The 7,032-nt window shown below is 37.4% G+C and overlaps 1 long non-coding RNA gene across 1 annotated transcript; it reads left to right on the top strand.

Moving 5' to 3' along the window:
* The first annotated feature begins 331 nt into the window (after nucleotides 1–331).
* LOC121050435 lies at nucleotides 332–882 on the top strand. Its single transcript, XR_005802960.1, has 3 exons — nucleotides 332–543; nucleotides 635–685; nucleotides 814–882. It is a non-coding gene; the product is annotated as an uncharacterized LOC121050435 (long non-coding RNA).
* The last annotated feature ends 6,150 nt before the right edge of the window (nucleotides 883–7,032 follow it).

Genomic DNA, 7,032 nt, shown 5'->3' with positions numbered 1-7,032 from the left:
AATGATAATTGTTGTTACTGTGACGTTTGCCTTGCTTCTAATTATTGTTGTTTTGTTTATTGGTATGAACCAAGAAAGACCAAGAGTTTGAGAGGACAGGTTGCTGACACAAGGGCAAGAAATATTGCTCAAATATAGTTTCTGTACAGGTTGCTTTTTCTCTTTCGTTTGTGTTGTATTGGTCATGTTTGTTGTATATGTGAATTTGTTACCTTAAAAAGATTAATGTTAAAAATTGTATGTTGTGATTTAGTTACAGTGCAAGCACAGCAAAAGACTGCTCCAGACATGCAATGCAAGGACAATGTTATGGATTCTGATGTGTGTGGGTTCTTTATGTCAGATGCTATTCATTTGGGGGATTAGGATTGTGTTTAGTTCAATGAAGAGGCAGGACATGTGGTTGAGGAGTGCAAATTCAGAGTGTTATATGTTTCTCCACCTCAGCCCCCTTCTTCAGTCCCAGAAAGGTCGGAGGAAGGGTCTTCACCAAGAGCTTCAATAGTGGAGAATGAAAATCTTAATGGTGCTGAGTTTTCCAATGTGAGTACTATAATTATAAGGCTATATAATGAATATTTTCCATATTCAGAAGAAAGATATTGATTGGTTTGCTGTTTGTTGGTGATTTCAGGCTGCAAAAGGACTTTTGGAGCAGCTTGAATCTCTGGAGAGATCCGCAGAGGTAAATGCCTTCATGTGCAAAAACTAAAGTCTTACATTATATGTTTACTATTTTGCCACATATACCTCATCCAGTTTCTGAGTTTTTCTTTGCAATTAAGCTAGAGAGACTGATATGCATTTTTTTAGGTCAAATATCTGTTGCTTTGAACCATAGGAGAGAGGGTGTACTTTTTGAATTTTAAAGAAACGGAAGCCCATAAGGATGACAAGAACCTAACACTTTCCCAAAACTCATTAACGGATCAATAGATTCAAAATCTGATGATTTCAAGGGGGACCTTATTAAGTCATCAATTTCATTATTTCAAGCAACAAATTCAGATGAGGTATTACTTGCATATGAAATGAATGGAGAGGTAAATTATGAACAGCTTTGCGTTACATGGTCTTCAATTATCAGATCATATTTCTTCTGATTTTTTTATGTTAAAGCCTCTAAACAGGGATCATGGCTATCATATGCATACAATTTTTCCTAAATGTAACACGTCAATCAATTTTTACAGATGAAGTAATTGCTGTTCACTTTCAATTTGATGGCCTAACAGATCATGAACTTGGATCCTGGAGAACCAGCAACAGCTTATAAAAAAGATTTGCAGGTAATTTACCATTTTCACATTGGATTTTCACCTCCCAAAAAAGCTTTAATTTTTTCTTCTTCTTTTCTTTCAATAATTATCTCAATCTGAATCAATCACATTTGATATTTGTATGCATCTGCATGTATTCGTTATCTTTGATAACATTATTCTCTTAAGAGTTAGATTGGTTTTGATTTTGTCTCTGTTCATACCAATTGCCTTTCTTTTGTGTAAAAAAATTTAAATTGTTATTATGGTATTTGAAACTTGCTTTTCTCATTGCTGTCAAATTTTTATATCTAATCATGAAGACACTCTGAAGCTTGGGAAAAATAGACTGGATTTTAATACCTCCGAGCTTTTAATTTCATATTGTGCATCTTTAGTCATTTCTTTCATAGCTCTCCCTGCCCTTTTCTGCTTTTGGTTTGAAATTAAAAACTAGAACTTCTTTCCTTCTGAATTGCTTGAATGCTAAGCCTATTAGTCATTTTAATACCTCAGAGTTCTACTTTTTGAGATTGGATGATAATTATTTATCACTTGGCTGTTTGAGATTGGATGGTATATCACTAGCTATTAATGTAATGTGACATGTGCACTCTGCATATGATAGTTGTGCACTCTGCATGTAGAAATTACATGTGCACTGCATATATTAATTATTTATGGCAATGGTAGTTGTAATTAAGTTTGATAATATACATATGCACTCTGCATATGATAGAGCAGATTCATAACTCTGTCCATGTATCCGTATATAGACTATTACGGATTCATAACTGTATGGACTTTTACTTTGTTCTTTTCCCTTTCTGGAAATCATCTTTTCAAGTGCAGAAGGCTAGCACTAGTATATTCTGCTGTCATCTTTTGACGTGGTGGTTTTGTTCTGCAGGGAGAATTGGAAAACCCATCTTTAAAAAGCACATTCTGGCCAAGTTTGTCGTGGTGGTTTTGTTCTAAAAACAATGATCCAGGTTTGAAGACTGCTTATAAACTGGACCCAGAAGATGGAGCAGTGACGAAAGCTTTTGAAGTGATAGAGAGAAATTTGTTTAGCTAGAAGTTGTACTGAGGCTAGAAGTTGGTCTTTTTTGGGTTGGCCTTAATTGCAGTTCTCCTATAGATTTCTGAATGTATTTTGCTATAAGAGTTTCAAAGATGTGATCCCTTATTTATGGATACAATTAGCATTATCGGATCCATTTAGATTGCTATGGGATTATAACAGCTTTCTATTATGATTAAATTACCATTCTTTTGGTCATTTTTGCTTCCAGAATCTGAATTTTGCCATTACAACAATAGTAGGAAAATATGTCATCTGATGAGGTTTTTAGGGTACAATCAAACAAAATTTCTACAATTCAGACGACGGTTTGTATTGATATCATGGTCTCAAATGTCATGGTACAACAGTTTGAGTTATATGTGTCGTATGAAAGCACACATGCACTGAATTTTTAAGTCATCACACTTCATTTTCCTAAAAAGCGTGGTCTGAGTAGAAGTCACACCACGCTGGAATCCTAAAACCGTGGTATGAGTGGAAGTCACACCACGCTGGAATCCTAAAACAGTGGTATGAGTAGAAGTCACACTGCGACATATTTCTGTCGACAGCATGTCGGCAGATCTGTCGGTCCATCAGACGACGAAGTCAGCTGCAAACCGTCGACCCAATGATCGGTATACGACGGTTGAAAACCGTCGTCTGACAGCGTTTCATCAGACGACACCTCGATAGACCACGGAAATGCAAAACGTGAGACGACAGTTTTAAACCGTCGTGTGAAGCCTTTTGTGTAGTAGTGATCTTGCAGGATACAACTATCTGATTCAAGTCGAAGCACTTCGACTTGAATCCTGTCAAACTTTACTATGTGTTTCTCTTTTCAGAAGAAGGAGGGGAGAGAAGAGGAGAAGCGTGCGCTCTGTTTCTTCTTGCGTTCCATATATTGACCTCAGACGAACAGTTGTAACTGTTTGTTCCAATCTCAAAACTCAATGAACAGTTGTAACTGTTGACAACTGTTGTTTGATATTTATCCGAAAATCAAACAAGAACCAGAAACAAAACGCAAAAAATTTTCCTTGTTTGGCCGAAGTCCCAAGTGCCCCAAGGCCCAAGGCCCATCTATGATATTTAAATATATATATATATATATATATATATATATATATTTACAACAGGGCATAGGTCTACTTCCTCCCAAATCTTGGGCATTGCCTCTCTTTGTCCATTTAATAAGTGTTTTAAGAACCCTTATTAAAGGACATAGTCCTTAAACCATTTCTTAGATGTGGGAGTCCCTCCCACATTCTCCAACAATTACTAGCCCTATAGGTACTTGTTTTTTACTAGAATTCTGGGTTGCAGCCTTAGGCATAGATCAGCTACTGATTGGAGTGACCATTTTAGTTATTTTGATTGATGAATAAAAGATGGGTGCGACTAATGCCCACCCTACTAATTACTTTCTTCACCTTATATTCTCTTCTCGCTCTCTATATATATATTTTTTAATTTCAAGTTTACTTAGTTCACTCATTTACATAACAGAAAGCGTTAGGACGATAAATGAAGAAATTAAGAATGAAGTGTAGGGTGGGGTAAAGCTAGGTATGTTAATATTTATCATACATCAACTATTTTTTCCACTTTGAGGACTCATTTTACCACTTGAGGACTCATGTGACAACTAAGAAAATTTACCACTTTATGGACTCATGTTAGCACTTTGAGGACTAATATTGCTATTCTGAGGACTCATTTTATCACTTAAAGGCAATTGTATGCATGTCATACGTTAACACATTGTGTAATAAGAAAAACAAATGATAATTTTTAATAAGATATTGTCTTTTATTATAATTTTATATTAGTGTATTATAGTCTTTCAATAAATTTAAAACTTGTAGGGTGAAGAAAGTAGTTAGTAGGGTGGTAATAGCTACACCCATAAAAGAAAATGATTGACCTTTTCCAATGAAAGAAAAAAAGAGAGACTCACTTTGCTGATGACATTTTGTGGTTTACGCTAACGAATTTTACTTTGCCAATGAATTGATGTCAGCAAAGATCCTGAAGGGAAAACAAAAAAAGGGACTCATGTTGTCGAAGACTTTACGTTGGTACGGCATAAATTGCCCATGACTATTTGTCAGCAAAGAATACTTTATTGATGAATTTTTCGTCGCGAAATGCCTCCAAAAAGGGTTAAGACAAACTTTAAGTAAATCTTCCTAAAAAAAATTTCAGTTTACCCCCCTGAGGTTTGGGGGTGTTATCATGTCACCCCCTCGAATCTCAATTTTGAATTTTTACCTCCCAAACTTTCCAATTTCAGTCAGTCATGTCCAATTTCTCAGATTCCGTCCAAATTGGACGTTAATTCTGACAATCTAACCCACTTTAAAGCATTTTAAGGACACATACAAGTTTTTTTTGTCTTGAAATGACCATTTTAGCCCTCAAAGTGAGTTGGATCGTCAGAATTAACATCCAATTTAGATGGAATCTAAGAAATTGGACAAGACTGACTGAAATTGTAAAGTTTGGGGGGTAAAAATTTAAAATTGAGAGTTGAGGGGGTGACATGATGACACCCCTAAACCTCAGGGGGGTAAACTGAAATTAATCGAAAATAAAAAAAAGACACTTTATAATCTTGTAATGTTGAGACAAGCAAGTATCTCAAATAAAATGATAAACTTTTCCGCGGAAACTATTTTCTCCACAACATTAAAATGAGATTTCTAATACAATTTCCCTCAACATTCCAAGAACTCATGAGGCAACATAGCATTAGCAAAATGGAAAAGCAAAGAAAACTATGAAACCTAAAAGGCTAAAAGATAAAAAGTCATAGGCATAGATTCGAGACTAATTGGAGTGGCCATTTTGGTTATCTTTTTTTTTTTGAAGGAAAAGACGACAAACTATATTAATTGAAACTGAGAAGTACATGGAGCGATGCAAGAACATCGAAAGAAAAACAATAAAGCATAACCAGATGCACAAACGCATCTATAAAATAGGAAAAACAATAAAAGATAGCAAGATGCACAGACACATCTAAAATGAAAGGTAACCCTGTGACTTAATGTCAGACGACATCGCTGTACTGCATATGTCACGAGAGCAGTGAAAATATAATAGTAATCGTAACCGTAACCGGTGATATGATCACCTAGAAGAGGTGATTCGCTCACCGGGAGTTCGAAAGTAACCGAAGGTGTCAAAAACTCAAAAATTAGCAAACGAACTCCCAAGAACTAGAACAAATACCAAATCAACATGAGCAGCTATCTCGGATCCAAGATCCGGATTTGAATGCTATCCAGGTCCCAAATACGGATCCAAATCCTGCCAGAATCCAAAGTCAAATCTGACGGGTCAAACTTGACCAAAGCCCAAGCCCACCTTAATCTGATCTGGGCACCCTGGCTTCAACCTGATGTCCACTGCCATCTGAAGCAAAAAGCCGCGCCGCCTTTGCTTGAGGGAGGAGAGCAAACCGGAGGGAGAAACCCAGCAACTGTGACCTCCACTGGTGCCAGTCGATCCTTGCTACAGTGTCGTCAGCTTCTTCTCTTCTACCTCTCTCTGTCACCGTCGCACCTTGATCTTGCCACAAGACCCAAATGGACATCTGATCATCCAGACACTGAATAGCCAGAAGCTTTCCATGGCGAGACTGCTGCTGACCCGACACAGAAATTCGCCAAGTCACCAACTACACCCACCAAGATCGTCCTAGATCTACCAGCGCCGCCGCCATCATCATAGAATGCCGTTTGAGTCGCGCTCGCCTAGGCCTAGACGAGCCACCACAACACGGCGCCTCCAATGGGGCTCCAGAGGGTTGCACAGCAAGAGACAAAGGATCTGATACAACACAAGCCTCCACGCCAGCTAGCCATAAAGGCCCGGAAAACTTCTGCCACTGAGAGACCACAGCGACAGTCGGAACGGATTTGGGCAACCCCAAAGGGGATACCGAAGTTGTACTCCACGCAGGATGGAGAAAGGTACATAGAGGCCAAGCTCGAAGGCGGCGCTCTCCCAACCCTAGCAGAGCTCTTCTAGGTCGGAACATTTCGCCATTTTGGTTATCTTTATTGATGTGTAAAAAAATAAATAAATAAATAAAGGGGATAGACTTTTTCCAATGAAAGAAAGCCTCCAAGGGGGAAACAAAACAAGAGACTCATTTTGCTAACGACATTTTGTGGTTTACGCTAACGAATTTGACCTTGTCAACGCATTGTCGTTGGCAAAGATATTGAAGGAAAAAAGAAAAAGAAAAAAGAGGGACTCATTGTCGAAGACTTTGCGTTGATAAGGAATACCTTGCCTACAATTATCTGTCAATAAAGAATACCTTATTGATGAATTATTTGTCAGAAAATACCTCCCAAAAAGGTTTAAGACAAACTTTTGGTAAATCGTCCTAAAAAATAAAAGAGACTTTACAATCTTGTAATGTCATGACAAGTATCTCAAAAAAAAAAAAAAAATCCGTGGAAACTATTTTGTTTTAGAATGTAGGATGCAAGAGAGATTAATGAGAGAATTGTGTGTTCTTTTATTGATAATAGGAGCCCTATATATAGGGATTACAAAGTACAATTTCTTGCACAATATGATTGTTGAAGACGAGCATGATGAAGATGCAGCAGAGCCATTTGATCCGGATGATATCCCAACTAGACCCAAGAAAGCAGAGATATATGACAGACCAATAATTCCCAC

This window comes from Rosa chinensis, chromosome 7 (assembly GCF_002994745.2).
Source record: "Rosa chinensis cultivar Old Blush chromosome 7, RchiOBHm-V2, whole genome shotgun sequence".
In the NCBI taxonomy this organism is placed as follows: domain Eukaryota; kingdom Viridiplantae; phylum Streptophyta; class Magnoliopsida; order Rosales; family Rosaceae; genus Rosa; species Rosa chinensis.
This window is presented reverse-complemented; position numbering and strand designations above follow the sequence as displayed.